The sequence below is a fragment of the Ciconia boyciana genome, chromosome 13, assembly GCF_034638445.1.
Source record: "Ciconia boyciana chromosome 13, ASM3463844v1, whole genome shotgun sequence".
In the NCBI taxonomy this organism is placed as follows: Eukaryota; Metazoa; Chordata; class Aves; order Ciconiiformes; family Ciconiidae; genus Ciconia; species Ciconia boyciana.
Window position 1 is genome coordinate 2,745,519 of NC_132946.1, and position 22,022 is coordinate 2,767,540.

Consider the following 22,022-nt stretch of genomic DNA (forward strand, 5'->3'; position numbering starts at 1 on the left):
ATGAAATTTTTTGGGGGTTGCCATCACTGTGCAGCAAGGAAAAGAAATGAAAGGAGAGGCTGCGAGGCGAGAGGCATCCCTTCAGAGCACTTGGAGGAAGGAGGGAAGGTGCTGGAGAGCCCGGTGACAATAGAGGGCACTCTCGTCCTTGCACTGCGACAGATCCTCTGTCTTCAATGTCATTTTGATTTAGAAAATAAAAAGGAAGAAAAAGCCATGTGCACTGCAGCCCGCCCAGTGTCATCCAGGCTAATCGGCTCCTTGGGTGTTGAGGAGAGCGATGCCTGAACTGCATCGAGGTGTGCACGGCAGATGGGCGCGGAGTAACGACTCCCGGGCTGCTGAGCGGCCGTTTGCACCGCACAAACTTCTGCAGAAGACGCTTTGCTTTATGAGAGTTTGCTCTAAATCCACAGAAAGTCAATGGTCATTTTTCCTACGGAGTCTTGCGCTCTCTAGAAAGATCAAGTGGTTGTCCCTGATAGAGAGCCTGCATTTGAAAGATGCATCGTGCATCGGCTGCAAGCTGCTGCCGGCCAGCCCTGTGCCGCAGCTGGCAGCACACGCCCAGTGGAGGTTCCCTTCCACAGAGACAGTGTTGAAAAAGGACCTTCAATCCCAGCAGAGATAAGAAATCCTTCATCTTCCCTTCTGCAAATATTATAATATAATTGGCCCTCCAGTTAAACAGCAGCAGTCGATGATCGCTTTGCACTGCTGAAGTCACTGGAACGACACCCTTTGCTTCCCCTTTGCACTCCATTTCTGTTTCTCTCCTTTTTCATGCATCTTTCCTCTAACTGTCCTATCTGTTCCTTTCCTTACGTTACTCCCAGCCTGTACCTTTCTTTCTCTTTCCTCTGCTTGTGGCCTTCTCTGCAAGATGATCTATGCAAATTTTGCATTTTTAAAGTACAATAAGTCTATAGGAAAAGCCCTGCTGAGCTATTCAGAGTGGAAGTCCTTGGTATGGAAAATACATTTTTTGAAAATAAGGGCAGCAACGATTTGCTATTAAGTAGCATTTTTCTCCGAAGCTTTCAAAAGAGCTTTTATTAGTGGCATCTTCTCTCAGCCCATTTAGTGTCACCCCGGCAGTTTTGAAGGTGGGTCAGTTACGGCCATGATGGGATGTGGCTGAGGTTGCAAACTTAGCAACAGGCTGGGCTGAGTCCCAGGCCCTAAATGTGACTAGTAAATTATAATCTTCTCCAACAGGGAAACACTGCACACACACAAAAAAAAAAAAAGTAAATTTTTCCTGATCCAGTGCAAGGATTACTTCAACAAGCAGTTTTATGGTTGTTATCCCAACTGGTCAATGTTTCCAAGGACCAGACAGATTTTGGAGAGTATGTTCATCAGGCTGGGTTTTTTTGTCAGACTCAGCCTGTTTTCAAGTGTTCACAGATGCATCATGTCCTAACAGGCTGCATATCACATTGTTGCAGGAAATAAAAGCAAAACCTATTGGCACCTGGAAGATTCAGGAGTTCCCTTCATTATCCAGGGCAGACCCAGGGACCCTGTGTTTCAAAGCCATTCCGACAGCCGAGTGATTTAATATGCCACTGTAAGATATAAATTGTTAACAGCTATTCAAGATGTTCCCAGAGCACAAGATGACAAAACATACTGGAAGAAAAGAACAGAAATGTTTTCCAGCTCAAATCTTTTGACATGCAATAGATTAAGATTTCTCTTGGCTAGAATCCTTTTTACAGGAAACTGGTTCCCCTTCCCACAGCAAATGCTCCTGTTTATGTCAGGTGCCCTGTGAGCTTTTTTGCTTGCTGCTGCTGCTTCTTTTTGCCTTCTTTCTTTCTTTTGTTTGATTTTTTAAATTGGCATGAGTGGCCAAGGCAATGTTGTCACCTGGATCCAGTCTTCATGTTTGCACCTAATTCCTTTCACGCTGCTGTCTGTAGGAGAGACTGCAGACTGCTCGGTGGAGTAGTATAAGCCTTGTGCATGGAGAGAGGAAAGGTTTCCTCTCACACCCCAGCAGTTTGGAGGTTCGTGTCTTGTCCACAGCACAGAAGTACTGGAAACACTTTCTCCAAAGAAGGTCTGGGTCCTTTAACATATTCCTTCTCCTTGTAAAGGCAATCAAAAGCTTGACAATGTGACCCACTTCTGTCCAAATATCCCTCCAAGCAGAGGCCAACACATGATAGAGTACTCTGAAAATTTGCTTTTCAAGCTATGTTGATGCTTTGGGAGCTCCCCATGGGGACCTGCTGAAGGAAGGAACCCAACTTACTTTTTTGTTCTAAGCTTAATAAAATCTCAGCACAGAACAGCTATATCGTGGCTGCTTTCTTGGAATTAATAAGCATAATTACTAATTAAATGCTGTCCCATCAACAGAGAAATCAGAAACGCGACCAACAAGACCACCTGCCATGTATTTTCTTGGAAGAAGGAGCTTCGTTCTCATGTTTAATGTAGGGAAACCTTGCTAAGAATGGAGAGCACAGCATAAACCTTCTATAGTTGGCCAGGTATAAAGAGATCTACTGCAAGCAGGCTACAGACTGATCACCTGGCATAAATATAATTTACTCCCCTTCCCCTCCCAGCTCAGTCCCAATTTCCATGAAGAAAATATATGGATGAGCTGGCTGGCAGGGAGACGTGGTGCCTCTGCATCAAAAGCAGTGCAGTCACTTTTCATATCTCTGTTGTGAAGTGCCAGAAGATGTTTCCTCTCTCTCAACTAACGTAGTGGGGTGGGCAAAGAGAGCTGAATCACTTTCCTGGGCGGCTGGACTGGCTGCTAGGCTTTGAAGTGCTCACTGCTAACAAATAACCAGCCATGCACAAAGGCAAGCAATCAGTCACACAGTCAGGAAATACCATCTAGCATTTAACTGTAATTCAGCATTTTGCAATGAGGGGAAAAAAACCAGTTGAAATGGAGTGGTAGTACATTAAAGTTTATAGGGTACCTTAGAGGGGCATTGGCCTGAGCTGCCCATTCTCAGGACAGACTTGCTTAAAAAATTGATCTCCCTTTTTTTGTTCACAATGGACATTCTCATGATGAATTGTCTGCGAAGCAGGCAGGGGTTGCTTTCACTGCATTTCAGACCCCAGACACCAGTCCTCCAGTTTGGACTACTCCCATCACATAAAAATTCACATCAACGACCCTAACTGGTGCACTGTTTTACATCCCAGAAACACTGCATCTGAGGATCCTGATTTACTTTTCTTACCGCTATGAATCAGGCAGATATTCACCAAACCTGTTCAATTTATGTAGTTTTGTCATATTTGCTGCTGTTTGAATGATCCAGTTTCTTGAGTCATTTAATAGCCCTTGAAGCTCTGGGTCTGCCTCTCTGAAATGCAGCTTCTAACCCAAACTCTGACCAAGGAGAACTTGCTGGCAAATGCTGGCCAGGTCCGAGCCATTAAAGGCACAGCAGCTAGACACCAGACTCTTAAATCTCACGGCTTTCATGTCCTCTCTTGGCTCACCTGAGTGCAGCACCTCATTCTCCATGTCCACACTGACCAGGAGAAGAAATCTTGGGCTCAAACTGGGCATTGACAAGGATGGCTGTGTGAGCCCCAGCGAGGAGGGCTGAGGCAGAGGGAGGACAAGAGATGAACCCTGGCTTTGCCAGGCCATACGGCATTGCAAGGCAAGGCCAATGAATATCGTGGGCTGGGAGTGCTGCTTCAGAAGAGCCCTCTGCTTGAAACAGAGGGCCAAATTCTCCTCTTGGCAAACCACTTGTTAGAATTTGGCTCAGTTTTACTCTGAGTGGAACATCGATTTTCTTTCTTTAATATAGCATCATTATACTTTTTATCTGCTGGCTGCATACCCCAGTGATGAGTACCTTAGCAGGGTGATAGATAGAAAACACAGTGCATTCATCTAGATGATAGATAGGGAGAAAATGTGGTGAATTAGTTCAGAGGAGAGAAAATACAGTCAATTATTTTATATAAGGCAGCGTCTGGTACTCACAATCCCTGTCTGAGAGCAACAGAACACATGAATAAAAAGATTAAAGAGTTTGGAAGTGAAATTTTTGTTTTAATATCAACATACGGGCAAAATGTTACATTTCAGCTTAAGAAATAAACATACGCTAGCCTCAGGAGCACTGATGTTCAGCAAAAGACTTAGACCAAAGGTTATCTGAGAACATAGGCATTGTTTTTATATTGTCTCATATCATTGAGATTAGAAATGTCTGCTGTTTTGAATCTAATCACCCCCTCTAGAATCTGATAGATTCAGATAACATTAATTATTTGTAGCAGTATTAGCATTTCTTTTTAAAAAGCAGTTATTTCACAAACAAAACAAAGCATAAATTGAGACATTCCAGCATGCACAAAAACACCATTTAAAGCTTCATTTCCCAGCCTTATATCTCGGAGGCAGGCTGTGTTCGATTAGATCCTTCCAGCGGGTGAGGTCAGTTTGAGTGACAGCTATCTATGTATCTATGCCAGGTCCACGCTCTGTTTATTTGCATTTTCCACCAGCTCTGGGAATTTGCACTTTCTCCTTCCTGAAATCCATCTTGATGGGGCAGCATTAGACAAATCATTTTAATTATAGTGCAGGGACTGGAGGCTTTTCAGAAGGTCAGGGTCTCTGTGCCGACAGGTTTGATTAAAACCAGACACGGGTAAAGAGACCAGAGTTAGACGGTGTCCTGGTTTCAGCTGGGATAGAGTTAATTTTCTTCCTAGTAGCTGGTCTAGTGCTGTGTTTTGGATTTAGTATGAGAATAATGTTGATAACACACTGATGTTTTAGTTGTTGCTAAGTAGTGCTTACACTAAATCAAGGGCTTTTCAGCTTCCCGTGTTCTACTGACTGAGAAGGCCGGAGATGCACAAGAAGTTGGGAGGGGACGCAGCCAGGACAGTTGATCCAAACTGACCCAAAGGGCTATTCCACACCATAGGCCATCACGCTCAGTATATAAAGCTGGGGAAGAAGGAGGAAGGGGGGGACATTTGGAGCGATGGCGTTTGTCTTCCCAAGTCACCATTACGCATGACGGAGCCCTGCTTTCCTGGAGAAGGCTGAACCCCTGCCTGCCCATGGGAAGGGGTGAATGAATTCCTTGTTTTGCTTTGCTTGTGCGCACAGCTTTTGCTTTACCTTAAACCGTCTTTATGTCAGCCCATGAGTGTTCTCACTTTTACCCTTCCGATTCTCTCCCCCATCCCACCGGGGGGGAGTGAGCGAGCGGCTGTGTGGGGCTTAGTTGCCGGCAGTGAGTCTGGGCCAAAAGGGAGAGGGATGACAAGGAGAGATTATCGCACCTCCGCGACCCCCTGACGTGTCCATCTTCCTGGCGGTGGCGAGCCAGGACCGTGTGGCAATGAGAAAAGTGAGGACATTTCTGCTTACACCCCAGCAGAGATGTCAGTCTGACAATATACATCGTAGGGACACTTGGAGGTTGAGGATAATTAGCTAAAATCCCTTCCTTCTCCTCTCCCGCCCCAGTCAGAGCTGCCATCTCCTCTGCGGCAGTAGGTAGCTGATTTGCAATAGTTGTGATTTGTTGCCCTCCCGTTACGCCAGGTCGGTCAACGAGGAAATTCAGTGGCAGTGTTGGTCCAAAGCTGCGCCGTGGTAGGACTTGTTTTGGCAAGGAGCTGCCTGCCGTGTGCTGCCAGGCAGAAGGACTGGAAGAGGGAGCTGGCGAGTGCCTGGTCGGGGTCTGGCTTGGCAACGTGGGCACTGAGCTGCTGAAACAAAACCGATACTGCCCTTACCCAGACAGTACTGCCAGGCCCCTTCCTGCTGCTGGCAGTTCCTCGTACCAGCATGGGCTGAGATAGCTCTTGCATTATTTAAAAAGAGAAAGCAGTCTGGTTGTTCAGACCTTCACTGGAATAAACTGGTTTAGCTCCAGTAGGTAAATGAAATGACACTGACGTTTACCAGCAGAAAGTCTGATCTCATGCTTATAGCAAGACAAGATATTCTCTCTTTAAAAACTTCTCAGCTTTTGACTTTCAAATTCCACTTGGCTATTTTCTTTTGATATACTTTTGTCTTATTAGATTCCCTTATGCTCATCCAAACATGATCTTGATGTCTATTTTTGGAGCATGCCTTCCTTCCAAATCAAACACCTGGCACGTGAGCGTGGGTCCTATTGGTAAGTGTGTGGGTGTGGGAGCACAGCACTGAATCATGATGAAGTCTTTTGAGTTTGTTGAGTCTCCTTCACCAAATTGCCTTCCCACGTGAAGGATATGGTGCTTTGTCCCCTAGACCTGCGTGAACGATGAGTCACACGCGTTTATTTTTGCTTTCCAACAATTGCTATCAGTCAGGGAAGTGTGTCCTGTGATTCTTCAAAATTGAAATCCATGTGCGGTTGCACCAAGCTCTTCTGCAGAAAGCAAGTCTTGGCCTGTCTTTTTGGTGCTTTTTTGTCTCTTTTCCTAATTTATTCTGCTTAAAGGAGCCATGTGGTGATAATCAGACAGTGTACTGCTGACCTTACGGAGTTCAGCAGCCATCTGTTTAAAACGGAGATGTAAAGAATTTCCAGAGAAGCCTTTTATTATTTTCTTGGTTCAAGAGAATAACAGGAGGAGTCCTCAGCATGGACAGCAGTTTTACAGCACTAACAAATTCCACAGCTAACAGGAAAACAATCAATTTATCACCCAAGGCTGCTGCTTTCTCTGTGTGGAGCCTGGAGGTTTGCTGCGGTTTGGAACGATAGGCCATCAGTTCTAGTTAGCTTCATTTTCCCAGCTTTTTCCAACTTTGTAGTTGAAAACAAAGTCTCCCCTTCAGCTTCATTCTCTTTCTGCAGCCAAAACGTACATCTGCAGGCAGAGCAGAAAGCAGGGATTTTGTTTGAACAAGCTCAGGTTTAGGATTTTGTCTGGTACAAACCAGGGCCCTGATTCTACACTGAGACGTCCTGGGAAGATCCTTGTTCTGGCACGGAGCCCCGTCAGAACCATCCACCCTTCTTACGGGCTCCACGCAGCCAGCCAGTGCCTGAGATTTATGATGGATGGCTAGAGTCTATCAACACCATGGGATACATCAGCATAAATTCTGCATAAATAGTTGCATAGATTAGCAAAGGACTTAGCTTTTTAGCTAAATAATTTCCCTCCGGGGCCTTTCTGTATTTCCTTCAGAGCCCCCTCAAAGGTGAGCATGGTTATCTCCTCGACCACTCCGTGGTCTGATCCTGGCAGGCTCCAATAGTAAAACTATGCCAGGTAAAATGGTCAGGAAGCTGATGCTAAAGGTTTAATTGTTTTTCTCAGCGTGCCTAAACCTGGTATTAATCATTTGTTAGTAAATAAGGAGTGTTTCTCCTCCACTGCATCAGTACTTAAGAGAAATTCACTGAAACTCCAGTGACGATGTTAAGTTTTGCCCCATAAAGGAGAGATATTTAAGAAGTGAAGCTGCTGCTTCTTTTTGGCAAGGTATAAAATGTGCAGATATGTAAAATATGTAAAAGCCTGAGCCTGAAGATCTTTGCAAATGGAAGTAAAAAAAGCTTTAATTTCCATTTTAAACTTGAGCTGAGGTTGCACTCCGTGCTGTTCACATTGTCTTCAAACTGGGGAATGAAGAACAAAAATCTTCAAAAGCAGTGACTTGGGTAGGTGGGGATTTCAGCACATGATAGTCTTGGAAAGTCTTTTCCATTGCAGAGCTGGAGCATTTCTCCTGAAAAGCACTCTTAAAGCAGCCTCTGATCCCCCTGGGGCAAACCAGTCCATGTCCTCGGCAGAACCGCTCTTGCTGCAGGAAGTTTCTATGGGTCTGTGTCTTTGCAATCTGCTGCCAGAGTCTGGACATGTTGCTGCTTTCCATATCTCTGGCAGCGCTAATCAAAAGCACAAGATAGTCTGAGAATTCCACTTCATACCAGGGCATTAGTCAGCAAGAGAGAAAGCACTCTGCACCGTGCAAGTTCTCGCCTCCTGCAGCACCTTGCAGTGAGTCACTTGGAAATGGCTTTTGCTGAGCCGCCACACTTTGCCGAGATGTTATTTCCTATCAGAAATGTTCAGCGCTCAAAGCCCGCGTGAACGGGCAGCTTTGAGCAGAGGGGAGCTGAGCCAGGTGACGGCAAGCGAGCGCTCGGGGTCACGCGAGAGCGTGACTCAGGCCACGGTGGCAAGGACGCGGTGGGGAAAATGGCACTAAATATTTGCACAAATAATCTCAATTTCAGGTTATGGTCAGTGCTTTTTCCAGAATTCAAGACTGTCTAACCAAAACAGCAACCCTGCGCAGTTCAACCCTTCTAGCTCTTTACTTTTATTCTCCTTTTTGAAAAAAACTGAAGCCCCATAAAATTTCCGAGTGTGGAGGATGAATCCCTCACATGTGCTCAGGAAAACCAGGCCCAGGCAGAGAGATGAGTGGTGGGGAATTAGAAATTGAAAGCCTGAGTGTGAATATGAAGAGGGATCTGAAAGTAATTTTCTTAAATACATCGAAAAATCCACAAACCAGGTTTCCTTTTAGGAGGGTGAGAATTACTGACCTATTACTTCTCCATGCATTTCACTTGCTAGGAGGTATTTAATATGAAAATTCACAGGGATACGGCAGGACTTTCAGTCACTAAGTGGAAGAGGTTTAATGAAAATGTCATTTATACCAGGTTTTTGACTGATCAGCACTAAAAGCTTTTTTTTGTCTGTCTTTTGTGAGTGGCTGATTATATTTGGGTGGCCAGGCTCCAGCTCCATCAGACCACTGTCTGGGAGGTGCAAGGGATGGGGTTCGATATGCAGTTAAAATTGATGTGTGTTTTGGGTTTAATGACAACAACTTAAAATTTCTGGAGTGTGTTTCTCTTCTAAGATTCTTCTGATCGCAGCCGTTGAGTTTATCTTCATAAACTGCAAGGAAAATGGAAAAGTAATGTCCTTGTCTTAGGAAGGAACTTATTCAAATTTGTAAATTGAGTAATATTCATAATATATATTAGTCTCTTCTTATTATTAGCAAATCTGACATTAACAGATCTTCTGCAAAGCTATTAGTCGTTGCTAAATATTTACTTAGCAGCATCAGGACATTTCAGCTTATTTCTTTTCTCATGAATCATTTGTTCGTTATATCTTTCTATTATTATTCTTGATGCCTGATCGGTCCCCTGAATTGCCAGCACTGTCTCTGCTCCCTGTTTCCTGGCTGACACCAGCAGTTGCCTTTCTGGCACATTGTTTTGCGTGATAAAACTGTGGTTCTAGAAGCCCTGAATGCAGGAGACGGTGAACATTTTCCATAACTTCCAGATACTTATGACAAAACATTAATAATATAATATTCCCTTAGGAAAGAGCAAACAAAAAGTGGTGTGTTTCCAGAGCAGCTTATTCTCTCAGATGCTCTAAAGCAGGGGCAATGAGAAGTGAAGTTATTCAACAAATGCCTGGACCAAGCTAACTGTAATTCTTTGGAGAAATGTGGGTGTATCTCTGCTGGGAAAGTGAAAATTAAAGACGAGTACATTGGGTTCAGCAAAGCTCAAGGTCTCTCTTCAAACAAGTCATGCGTATATGAGCTAACCCAGAATGATGCTATTTGCCTCGCTCGGTCCGCTAACGACACCCAGTCAGCTCCATCTTGAGTTGGCTCAGCAGCTCGGAAAGCTGCTGGAGATGGCAGAGGAAAAGGACCCGAGTCGTGGATGCGCTGGGGAGGCCAGCGTGCTCCTTCGGGACGTACGAAGCCATCTGGATGACACTGGGCTCTGTTCCCAGTGGGAGCGGCGAGAGGCAAGACAGCCCTGATACCAAGCCTGCCTCTGTAATGCACTGGCCCTACATATTCCCCGGAATATATCTTATTTATCATACCTGGCTCATTTCCTAGGACTGAGTTCAAAACTGCTTCTGATCTTGACTGCTGGAGTATCAGTGTAAATACAGCATGCTGTACGCCCTCCAAGAGCAGTCCCCAGCGAGTCGACTGTGGTTATCCCAGACAACAGCCTGATATTAAGATCCCCCATTATCAATGGTTTGACTTTTAGAAAGCCGTCTACATAAACAAAGCCTATTTAGCTTGTGATTGTGCCCTGGAGAGTGTCCTACAATCACTTTCATTTCCCCTTTTGCCGTCAAGCGAAAAGTCTGTCCTAGCGATGAGAGCAGAGACCGAGAGCCACAGCTTGGATCCACTCCCAGCCGAGTTACTGCGTTGCTCTGTGGCCCTGGCCATGGCGGGGCGTTTTTGTTTTTCAGTCCATTCAACTAAATAATGAATATTCTGCCTGGAAATGGTTGAGAGAGACTCTTGTCCCTACAGAAAACTGCACAAGAACAACTTGATAAATGGTAATACTGGGGAAATTAAAATTTAATGGAAATTCATTGAAAACAAAACAGAAACCAAACTTAAATTCTTAAGGAAATGTTGTATGTGATTTTCAGATCTTTGTTTTTTGATAATGGACACCGATGTTTTTTGCTAACAATCCATAAGATAGATTCTGCTTTTTTTCTCTTTGTTCTCCTATGAAAATTACATTTGGCCAGCACTTTCCATGCAATTTTTTGCTTCTGCAACAGCAGAGTTTTGCATGAAAAAACATTCTGATAGAAAAGTGTTCTCTCTTCTTGTTTATATCATTCTCTCCCATCTTTAACAAGGGATCGGTGCCTTTTACAGTACGTAGATGGTATCTTAAAATGTTTGTATCCTTTGCTTATTTACTGAAGACACTACAGGCTCTTTCTCTGCATGACACGTGCTGGTGAAGAGCATCCTCAGCCCTGCTGGGTCCGCGTCCCAGAGTCCGCTCACCCGCTGTTCTGACCGGCAGCACCTCTCCAAGGCTCCTTCTCTCTTCTAGCAGAGACGAGGTTCTCTAAGTGATACCCATGACTGCCTGCCAGAATTTCATTATAAGATTTTCTCATATGAGTGGACATTTGCCAAATTAACACTTTTCCTGGGGCCGTGACTATACATGGGGACCCATTTTGTAGCGAGAGGCTTTGGCAGTTTTTTCCCCTCATTAGCACTGATAGTTAATTTGCTCTTCCCTTTTAGTCACTGCTGCTGTCAGATTTGTTTCATCTTCCTGATATTGCTCCTGTAATGGGCTGAGCCCCACGGGGAACCTGCTGTCTCACATGTGCCCTCTCCATTTTCCAGCCTTGGACGTGATGCTGCCCACCTCCCAAGTGGTCTGCAGTGCCTCTGTCCTCACCCCTGTGTCTCTTCAGGAAACGCTAGTTATTTGTACACTCCATTTATTTATCTCCGAAGGCAAGAGAATGATTTCAGAGCTGTGAGTTTGTTTGTAGGGCTCCCACAGAGGAAGGGGATTTCCCGCTTCACTCCTGGTACACGTCTCCTTCAGATGGTGCAGTTATCCTCTCCAGGCAGTGCCGCTTTCCTACGCCTGCTCTAACACTCGCCTTTTCTGGCACCTGAAGTTGCAGGAAGGCTTCTGCATGACAAACCTGCCAACCTTGCCGCTGCTCTTGGCTTTGAGCTGCTCTGAAGCAGGTGAAGTAGAAGTGAGAGTCTGGCCGTGCCACCGAGAGAGCAGGCAGTGCCTTTAGACGCTCCCCGCTCCTCGGCCATACCCCGTTCTGTAAAAGACAACGTGGGACACAGCCTCCCAGATCTGCATATTTCAAAGGTGAGAATATCACTGTTGTAACTGAACTGGGGTTTGTTTCTTCTTTTTTTATTTTTTTAATTTAGGGGCTTGTTTACATTGGAAAATTAACCTGGTCTAACTGAAGGCTGGAATTTAAAGTGGATTCATTCAGCTGCATTCGCTTCTATGTGGACAGAATTAGAGAGACCTTTATTTGGTTTGTTGTGATTTGTCTCCAAAATGCATTAAGATAAACTAAATTAAGCCCGTTTTTGTTCCAAATAAATATTTTATATATGCTCATTCATTCTAAAAGTTCTTAGATTAATTTTGCAGAAAATGTCCCTGTGTAGACACATCAACATTCCCAATAATATTTGGCCAAAATGCAAGATAATAGCAAAGTCCAGGCTCAAATAAAAGGGATGAATCATCTCTAAATCACATGTTACGATATAATAGGATAAAGGACAATTGTTTTGCTGCAGAAAAGCTGCCATGCCCAGACCAGCTGTAGGGTCATTTCAGCCTCCGAGAGAAGAGCAGGGCGAGTCTGAGGATCATCCTCTGTGCATCTAGGGAGGGTTACACACCCTGATTTCCAGAGCACGCGTCAGCCACAGCTCTCACCACCTCTCTGGATGCTCACCTGCAAATACAACAGTGGCAGCATTTGATTTGTCTCTCGGGACCCCAAAAATGAGCACAGGATTGAATCAGACCTCAGCCAGGGAGACGTGAGGGCGATGGTGTCCTGTCCCCCACCGGGCTGTAGGGTACCCGAGTCCCGCTGCCGGGCACCAGTCTGTGTCCAGCATCCTTTAGGTCATCGTACGAGCCATGGCGTCACACAGTTATCCCACGCACACAGCTTTAAAACTGCAGGCACTCTATGGAAGCCAAAAAAAGTTACTTCATATTTGCAGTAGTATATCCCAGAATAGGAGGTGACTCCCTCTGCCAGCAAAAAAATTAAAGACCAAAATGCGTACCCATTACTTAAGCACACATGGACCCATTTTCATAGCCTTCATCTCCTGTGCCCCTGGAAAAACTGTTCCTTGAAATTACAGTAATTGTTTTATTCTCTTTGATCTCCACTAATAAAGCTATGGACTATCACTCAGCAGGAGCTGTTTCTCTGAGTTAGGATCTTTCCAACGGTACTTACATTAGGAAGGCTCTGGGGAAATTTCAGTAAATGCACTTGAAAAGAGCTCTGCAAAAGTGCTTAGACTTTCTGTAAAAAATATTTCCCCCACATTTGCTCAGCACACTTCTCAGCTTGTTTATTTTTCTCTTTACTGCAGTTGTTGTTGGACTGAGGTGAAACCTAGAGAAAAGAGTTGTGACTCCTTGTCAAGAGATCTTACGGCAGCTGGAGAACAGAGCGAAAGATTTCTGAATCCCAGACAAGTCACTGTAGGAATCACACTTGAGAATAGCAGTGTCTTCCTGTTCATATTTTACTTTCCAACCTTAGTAAGAAAGATGGAGGGGTGATGGATATCCATTGATCCTCCAGCTGGGATCCCTTCATGTCCAAAGTGCGACGTAAGAGCCCCCAGCATCCCCGATTATATCCCATTATAGGAAATATCATTTCGTTCCCAGGAAGGGCAGCGTGGATCAGACTTAAAAGTAGCTAGGTACCTCATTCTCAGGGAGATCAGTGTAAATTGGGCCTGCTACATATAAAATCCTATTCCCCAGTTTCATGTATGCAGATGACAGGAACTGTTGCCTTTGGTATGGTAGCCATGTCATGGCCAAGTACCTGGTGGGTCGCTCCGTTCAGAACTGGTGCTGCGGAAGGACAGCAGCATCCCAGTTCTCCAGCCCCTTGGACAGCAAGTGGCTTGTTTAGGAATTTGCGAAGTTATTAGATTTAATTTTTAGTCCTCAGGCTTTAAACACCACAGCAGATCAGGTCATCAGCCCACCTCTGGCACACGCAGGAGTGACACTTATGTTGTGCATGGGCGAGTTCTCACGCGTGGCCCTTGGTGAGCTACAACATGCTGCAGTCACCTTCTGTAGAGCTGGCAAATGTACAGATGGTTGTAAGATGCAAAGAGAAAGACAAATGTCAGAGCTGCTGGGCACTGATGGAAGAAATCTGACCCTTTAAAAACAATTCTGCAATTCAAATGAAGCGACCAATGAGTTCCCCAACCTGCGACATCTTTTGGCCACTTGTTGCTGTTCTAAGATGAAGGTGGCAGTGGCCTTCACACCAAAGAGGAAGGGTCTAAAGCATATCCATGTACCTGCCTGTTGCATAACTGGCAATTGAAAACAAGAGTAATTGCACCAGTTGGTGTCTTTTTTTTCTTTTTCCCCTCCAGCTAGAAACTGTAAAAGCTCAAAAGACCAACTGCACAACCTTAAAGTCATATTTACTGTGTTTGGCATCCTGCCACAGGCGATGAGAATACGGTTCTGTAGATGTTGCTAGCTGACTGCTGCTTTATACTTAATGATCTCATGGATGTGCAAAGTGAAGAAATATAATCCCCAGTGAAGACAGGGGGCAGGGTTGGTAAGGAATAAAAAGCCTCTTCCTCTAAACTGTTTTTGATCTTTCTATGGGCTGGAAATGAAGAACAGTAATTAAAGCTTAACTGGAAGAGATCAGAAAGCTTTTAAAATTAATAAAACTTGTAACAGGCATCAAGGATGATCGTATTTAAAGACTATGCAGGCTGCCACGTCAGTCAGCTCTCAGAGCGAGCGTCTGCTCTCTCTGTATAGGTGTGCCAGCCCTGGGAGCGCCGGCACGCACACGGGAGCAGGAGCTATGTTCCCAGCCACGCTGCGGAGGGCACCTTCCTCCTCTCCTGCTGGGTTTTCCCTGCTGTAATTCCTTGGATCACACCGAGATTATTCCAGATTTACTCTGGTTTGTCAGGCCTCACCTACAGGGCTGCCAGCAGGTAATGCATGGGAGCCTTATTCCCAACTCAGTCCCTCACCTGGAGCTTGTGTTTTATTTTTCACCGCTCTCAGTTGTTTTTTAGTGACGAGACCATTGCCACATGACATGCCTCCAGCAGCTGATGCTTTCCGTGAAGGACCTCAAGCTATGTGAATTGACAACACTGAAAAAAATAACATAAAGACATATTCTCTCCTGATCTTTTAAAGCCAAGGACCTCCTGTGTATTATTTGTAAAGATAATAGCTTAATTGTTCAGCCTGGCATTTTAATTTAGCCATTGTCCTTTTAAACACAAATGTGCTTTATATCAGGAAAGAGGCAGACAGACTGACCACTGCCTCAGCGACTTTGAAAGCAGTCATTTTGCAACAGTTTTACTCCATGCTGGTAACATTTTCCCGCAGGAGATAAATGTTCTCGGTCCAGTCCTGGGGAGGATGCAACGCTCACACCAGAGGAGCCGTGCTCCCCCACCACAGGAGCAACAGCTCAGAGCAGGGGACAGAGGCCATCACGGCTACAAGTATCTCAAAGCTCTGTGCCAAATGCCTGTGGTTTACATTTTCTTTATCCCACTGTTTGAGGGACTGTGAAACCCATAAATGGCTGATGCATATGGGCACCAGGAGCGGGTCACCTGAAAGGTTCACCACAGACATCAGAGAACTTGCCCGGGAAGAAAACATCTTTCTACAATGCTCCAGCATCTGCTCGTGCTGCCATCCGTGTAGCAAAGCTGTAAGTTGGCAGTGCTCTGGCAATGGCATTTTTTTCCATTTAAAGAAGTTCTGAACAGCATTAATGCACTTTTCTCAGCTCCAGAGCTGACCGTTGTGAGAGTGAAGAGAGGGAGACGTTCCACCTCTTCCCTTTTACCACCTGGATGCCAATGCGAGCTTAAACTTTATCTGGATGAGTGATGTGCAAGGAAAGGACAGAGAGCAGCTGCTACCTCTGGCTATGCTCCATCGAGAGAGAAGGATGGAAAAGGAGAGGATGTTTCAGCCCTTGACTGCCATTTATTCCAGCACTAAAAGAAAATGAATTTTTAAATCCTAATGCTGAAACACCTATTAAAAAGAGTACGAAACTATGGCAGAAGAGTGTCTGGGAGGTAGGGCTTTTTGGATTAACCCAGCTGATTTTTTTAATTTATTTTTTACTGCAAATGAACTCTCACTGGCTTTCTTTAAAGGTCACCTTTTTAAAAAAACTACTATTCTGGGAAAATGCTTTTAAGTTTCATCTGCTTTGTGTGTGTGCATTTTCTAAGCCCTGGGTTTATTTCTTATTGGAAAATGGTCTTGGATCATCTCTGAGTTGGAAATTTTATTTTATTTATCAGGTGCATGTGAGAAAGAGGGGTTTTTAACTCTTTAGACTCTTTTCCATTGCCTGCTCAGCACCATGTCTTTGGACCTCAAACTGTGAGCCAAATCCTACCTGCTACACTTCTTCTTCCCCCTGCCACCCATCCTCTGCCAGCATCTCATCAGGGGCCATGAAGCTCCCTGTCTCATCTCCTTGTGTCTCTGCCTTGATGCACAGGAGGGGTTAAATGGGCTCCCTCAATTCTGCTTGATTGCTAACGAGCTGTTATTTCCTTCTCCTGGCACTGGCGCTACCAACAGCTCCAGAAGGAGAGGCTGTTTTTCCTGCAACACCCTCCATGGTTGGTGGAGAGGCCTGGAGGTGTCCGAGAGACGCGGACATTTTCACGTGTCGTGCTCCTGGCTATAATCAGTCCGTAGGCTATGGATGTTCACAGGCAAAGTAGAGCTTTCAGCAATTTGATCGCAAATCCAGAATGTTATTACATCCTTCTACACTTCAGTATCTCTCTCAGGAAAAAGCTCTGTGCTGACAAATAACACCGAGAGGGGAACAGTCATGGAGGGGTGTACCAACTCAGTTTGCAACCTTAAAGCCTTATTAGGGATTAGCTCTCTGGCCAAAACCTGTTGCCTGAGGATTACTAATAGACAAATAGATTTTCAAAGGGTGCCCAAGTCAGCTCATATTATCCAGACTTTGTCCATACTCAGCCAAACCCTAAAGCACTAATTCTCAGGAGATGTCTCAGTTTTAGGTGGCTCAGGAAGAAGCACAGCAGGACAAAAGCCCACGTGAAATACATCTCTTACTCTTTCTCCCAGGGGATCACCAGTTGCCCCACATCCATTTGCTTGATGCCCCAAACCCACTTGCTTTGCCAGAGCCCTAGGCTAGGCTGAGCATCGCTCCCCTCCGCGGGATGTTTCTTATTCTCTTGTGCGGAATTCCCTTAAAAAAAAGCCGTACCAAGTGGCTTCCCTGAACTTATTACACAAATTATGTTTTTATTGATTACGAAGCAGCACCGGCTCGAAAGGACACTCCCATGATAGTCCCTATGCAAGTATGTCACATAACTCTTTTATATTTATCAACTTCCATCTTCAAACTAGTTAGATTTTTGCTTCATTAATCACATTAAAAGGCTGTTCCTGAACCTCACGCCTCTGATGGCTAGAATTACACTTCTGATTTCCATCTTAATTTATTTATAGCCAGTTGATTCACATTGCCACATAAGTAATACTAGAAATATAAAAATAAAATATGATATTTAGCAATCTGTCTAGACTGAGGACAGAGAACGAGTCAAAAATCCCTATTTTTATTGTTAACTAAGCATATGATGGTATATTTTACTAATAGGAATTTGCATTTCAAGAGCAGATGAGCAGACAATATAGACATTAATTTACTGAAACCAAAACACTTTGCAGTCAGTAAGGTTACGTACAATTTGTAGCCCAATGGAAACAGAAAATGCCGCAGTTAAACCCTGCTCTCGCAAAAGGCCCGGCTCTCCTTCGAAGGCTCGGCTGGCTGTGCTTGGTGAGCGCTCAGGCTCTGGGACTGCCTGTCCGAGCTGAGCCGACCCTCCTGCCACCTCTGCCTCTTCGGACACTCGCATCTCCAAGGCATCGAATTGCCATCGTGTCACTATTCTTCACAGCACGAGTAGAAATCAGAAAGCCACTGATTTCATCCAAAAGTATCTGGCCCTTTACCGGCTGAGTGTTTTGCCTTCAAGAGCCCAGAAATTGCCATACATGGGGCTTCTTTATTCATATGCTTATAAGAACAGATCAGCTCTTATGCTCTGGATTCTACCGCAATAAAATCCATCTTCCTCGCAGAATAAAGCTCACGTTAAAGCCAAATTCCAGATGCACAGAAACTCCTTCTATGGTCTCCGGGGATATTGTCCATCCCAGCAACTTGAAAGCCAGTAGGCTACATCTGAAACTATTCCATCTTCAAAAGAATCTGCCTTCCACAAGAATATGCCTATTTGCAGCTATTAGAAGATAGTTATTTGTTTGTTAGTGTTTCCTAGCAATGGCATAAGTATTGTCAGTTAGAAATGTTGAAGAATTTTATTCCACAAAGACACATTTCAGAGTGTATATTATCCCTCTCCTCTAGAGGAGGAAATGCAGTGTAAAACTGCATGGTTTTCTTGCTTTGCCCACACTAGTAAGTTGTAATCAAGCGATCATCATCCATGTGATTCAAAGGGTTTCTTGTTATTTGAACTTCCCCAGGGAATGGTTTACTCCTCGCGCTGCGCTGCCATGTCATGGTCCCACCTGCAGCAGGAGGAGGTGGCTGTGCCCTCTCCACGTGCCTCTGCTTCTCGGTCAGCCGCAAAGCAGCACCGCTCCGGGCAGCTCCTCAAACCGGGCTTGGACCTGGCGCAGCTCATTGTGCTGGAGCAGGTTAAAAGCTGGTGATGCCCAGCAAGGGCTGGTGATGGCCAGGCACCGGTTCATCTGGATGTGGAAGAAAACATCACCGCATTCATGTTCCTTTTGTTGAGATGATGTACCAGCAAAGACTTCCTCTGTGCATGATTTCTGAGGCGTGTGATCTTTGCAGGGAAATGCTGGCCCTTTGCGCTGCTGGGAGTAACCGTCTCTGCTGCTTGGCCGTGTCTTCTTGCAGAGGTCGGTCAGGTGGCTCAGCCGCAGCTTGGGACACACGCGTGCTCCTGGGCCGTTTCAGAGTCCTGGGGAGCACACGAGGGCCGAAGGCGGCTGCTGTGCTGCGTGGCCATGCTGCAGGTCACAAGGGCTTAGGAAACCCAATTTTTTCCAAGCCAGCACAGCCAGGCTTGTCCTTCCGCTTGGATTGCCTTAGCACCATCGCTGCTGCTTAAAACCTTTAATGCTTTGCCCCCTGTGCCTGGCCAGCTGGCTTCCCACCTACCCAATGTGCCGTTGTCGTGTTTATCACGGTCACAGGCTCCGCACCTCCCTTTTGGCTCGTCACGGTTGCACGGGAGGAGGCAGGGATCGGCTGCCAGGGCCGAGCGTGCAGCCGGCACCCAGGCAGGCGTTGGGACTGCCACCCGCCTCCCCACGGGCCCCGGGGTGGGAGCGCTGCCTCGCAGGGTCTCACACACGGCCAAGGGCTTATCTCCGTCACTGGCAATACCATGGTCACCTGGCCTGCTGACATGCAGCCTCAATGCTGGCACCCTGCTGCTGGAAAGGCTGGAGCATCTCACACACACTGCATTTTTTCCCTTGGCACGTGTACGTATCTATGATATGGCATATGTTTCTTTTTCATTTGATAACGAGAGACATCAAAAGAGGTATATTGATTTAGTGCCTGCAGAAATGTACGCTGTAATATGGCTGCAAGATCCCAATGAATCTGCTAAGTCAATAGCTCCAGCCCCTTCGCAATGAGCAAATGGAGAAGTCTGTGAATTAATAACTTCCCTGACCTCCAGCCTCTGCGAGGCCGAATAGCCAATGCAGGAGTTAATCCAGTAATCCATGTTAGCGTCTGGAAGGCAGCACACTCGCCTGACCCTGGTCCTACCAAAAAAAGTGAAGAGAAGGAAGAGCAACCAAATCTTAGGGCTGGGGAGGGGAGGACTAAACTAGAAAGAGAGGGAGAGGAGAGGGAAGGATTGCAACCCGACAAAGAAAGCGGCAGGCTCATTTGCAGTCCCTGGCTGCATGATGCCTTCATCTTGCAAAAGAGGTTTGGGGCTTTATTTGTTCCACCAGGATCAGCTGGGCTTTGTGAGCACTCACTGCTGGTTTTTTGCATTGCTCAGTGCTCAGGGGAAACTAAAGCTTCTTGCAGTGAGCTCAGCCTGAATTGCTTCTCGCCTCCGCGGCGAAGTCCCTGACCTTTTCCTGCCAGCTCAGCCAAGGGCACTGCGAAGCTCCCGCCCATCCTGGGACCTTGGAGCACTTCGGCAGCCACACTACTGCCGCTGATTTGGGAATTCTGCTTTCATACACTGTTCTCAGTCACTTTATTACTTTCCCAGACTCTAACTAATCAGCTTGAAATTTCCTCTGTAACACTTAAATTTAAAAAAAAAAAAAAGGAAAGAAACTGGCTAAAATATTCCAGCTGTTCAAAAAAGAGAAGAGAGCTTAAAAAATACATTCTATTCCTCATTTTAAACGCAAGGCAATGGTTTGCTTTGCTGTGAACACTAGCGGTCCAGCTTGCAAATCCCAGTGTGAGGCTCCGAGGGGGTGAAGGATTTGCTATTCTCCCCCTGTGAAATTTGCCTGTGTTGGGACAGAGCACGAGCTGCTGGCAGACAGCTCTGCGCCGGGCTGGAGCACTCCTGGTGGGCAGCAGTCGATTTTGCTCTTTTAAGTTGCACCCTTCAGATGAGCCATTGCCAGGACATGAATAGACACCGCTCCCGCTGCACCGCACATTAAAACCCTTAGCGGGGGGAAAACCACCTTTTTGGGGTGAGTTCCAACGGGATGCTTGGAAATTGTGGAATAGCTGCTATCACTTCTTCATAAAGCCATCTGCTGAGCATACACAAATGTGAGCTGGTGAATTCAATATCATAGATTTTATTAAAAATCCAGTCCGTATATGGAGTTGGACAGAAGCTGTTAACAGCATGAATGGACTTTCGGTAGCAGACAGAGCCCAGCTACTTTAAGGAAGAGCCGCTCCGTGTGCTGGGCATCAACTTGTATTATTTTGGGTTTGGATTACAGTACTCTTTAATTAAAGGTCCTGACTTTATAATCCAATCAATCTAGATAAATAACAACTCTCTTTTGCAGGTAAAGTTGTAGGCTTATCACTGCCCAACAGCCATATTTTAAAGACGATCCATAAAATTACACAGCAAATCAGCTTACATAGCATCTGGCCGCCGCAGCTGCGTGCAGGCAGAGCTCCGCACTTGTGCTGACAACCGCATTTCAGCGACACCGTGCCACCCTGGGCATGTGTCCTACCCAGCCCTTCTCCTGTTACCACCATAACAAAGTTACTGCTTCCTCAGCGGTATTATACTCTCTACTACTCGTCCCATTCATCCCACGAATCCTCCAGCTCAGAGTTCTTGTAATTAGAAGGGGGAGGTTACAGTGCTGGAGGATGAAATGTAATGCAATTAGTAGACTATTTTACCCATTCTTCACCTTTTCCTGCCAAATAGCTTTGTTCTAATGAAGGGTATCAAACAACCATTTCATTGTGATTTAATTGAGCAGTTACTTGTGCCACACAGACATCAATGAACGGTTATGGGAATGCTTTTCAGGGATCAGTGGAAAATGTAGCATACCGGATTAGCATACATATCTGTAAGGGATGAATCGTGCCAGTCCTACCTTTAATGCCTGCTTGTTTGCTTGAGCCTTGCTAGACTCAGCCTCTCTCCAGTCTACGTAAAAGTTTAGAGCCCACTACAAAAGCAGCACAGGGGGATGTGACACCCTTTCCTTGGACTGGCTGGGGCCGATGGGTGCAGAGGAGCGGTCAGGATAGGAGCCACGGTGCTGTGGGAGACTCTGAAGCAATTTGCTCAATATACTGCGAAGAGCTTAGGATTGATCCTGGACCTTGTTTCCACTCCTGCATGTGAGCAACCCTTTTCCCACACCTTGCAAAACTGCATTTTCTCAGTACAGCTTTGCAGTGAATTTGGCAGAGATGAAAGAAAGGGCAAGTCGGGCAGCCGCGGCAGGGCTGAGTACGAAACTCCGGAGGGTATCTGTAGAGCCGAGACAAAAAGCCTGTGCAGACCTATCTAAGCTAAACTTGCCCCCAGATAGCACCGCTGTCTCATTTCCCGGAATATATTACCTAGACATAGCTGACAAAAATAAACAGAGGAAAAAAGACCATTCTGTAATGCAATCAAACCTCGATTGCCCATTTGTTTTTGTTCTTTAAAGGAGCTAATAACGTGGTAATTGGTGGAGATATCTCCAGGGCTCCATAAGTGAAAGCAAGAGAGAGGTTTTCCCACTATGAAATAGAGACGCATATTTTTCTAAAGAAGAGAGGGACGTATTACCCAAATTAAAGGAATCCATATAGATGTCTACCTGATGTCCAAACCAGTGAAACCTTGTTCCTTTGAGTGTTGGCTTTTAATGGCTCAGAGATTTTTGGTGTGATTGTGGTAG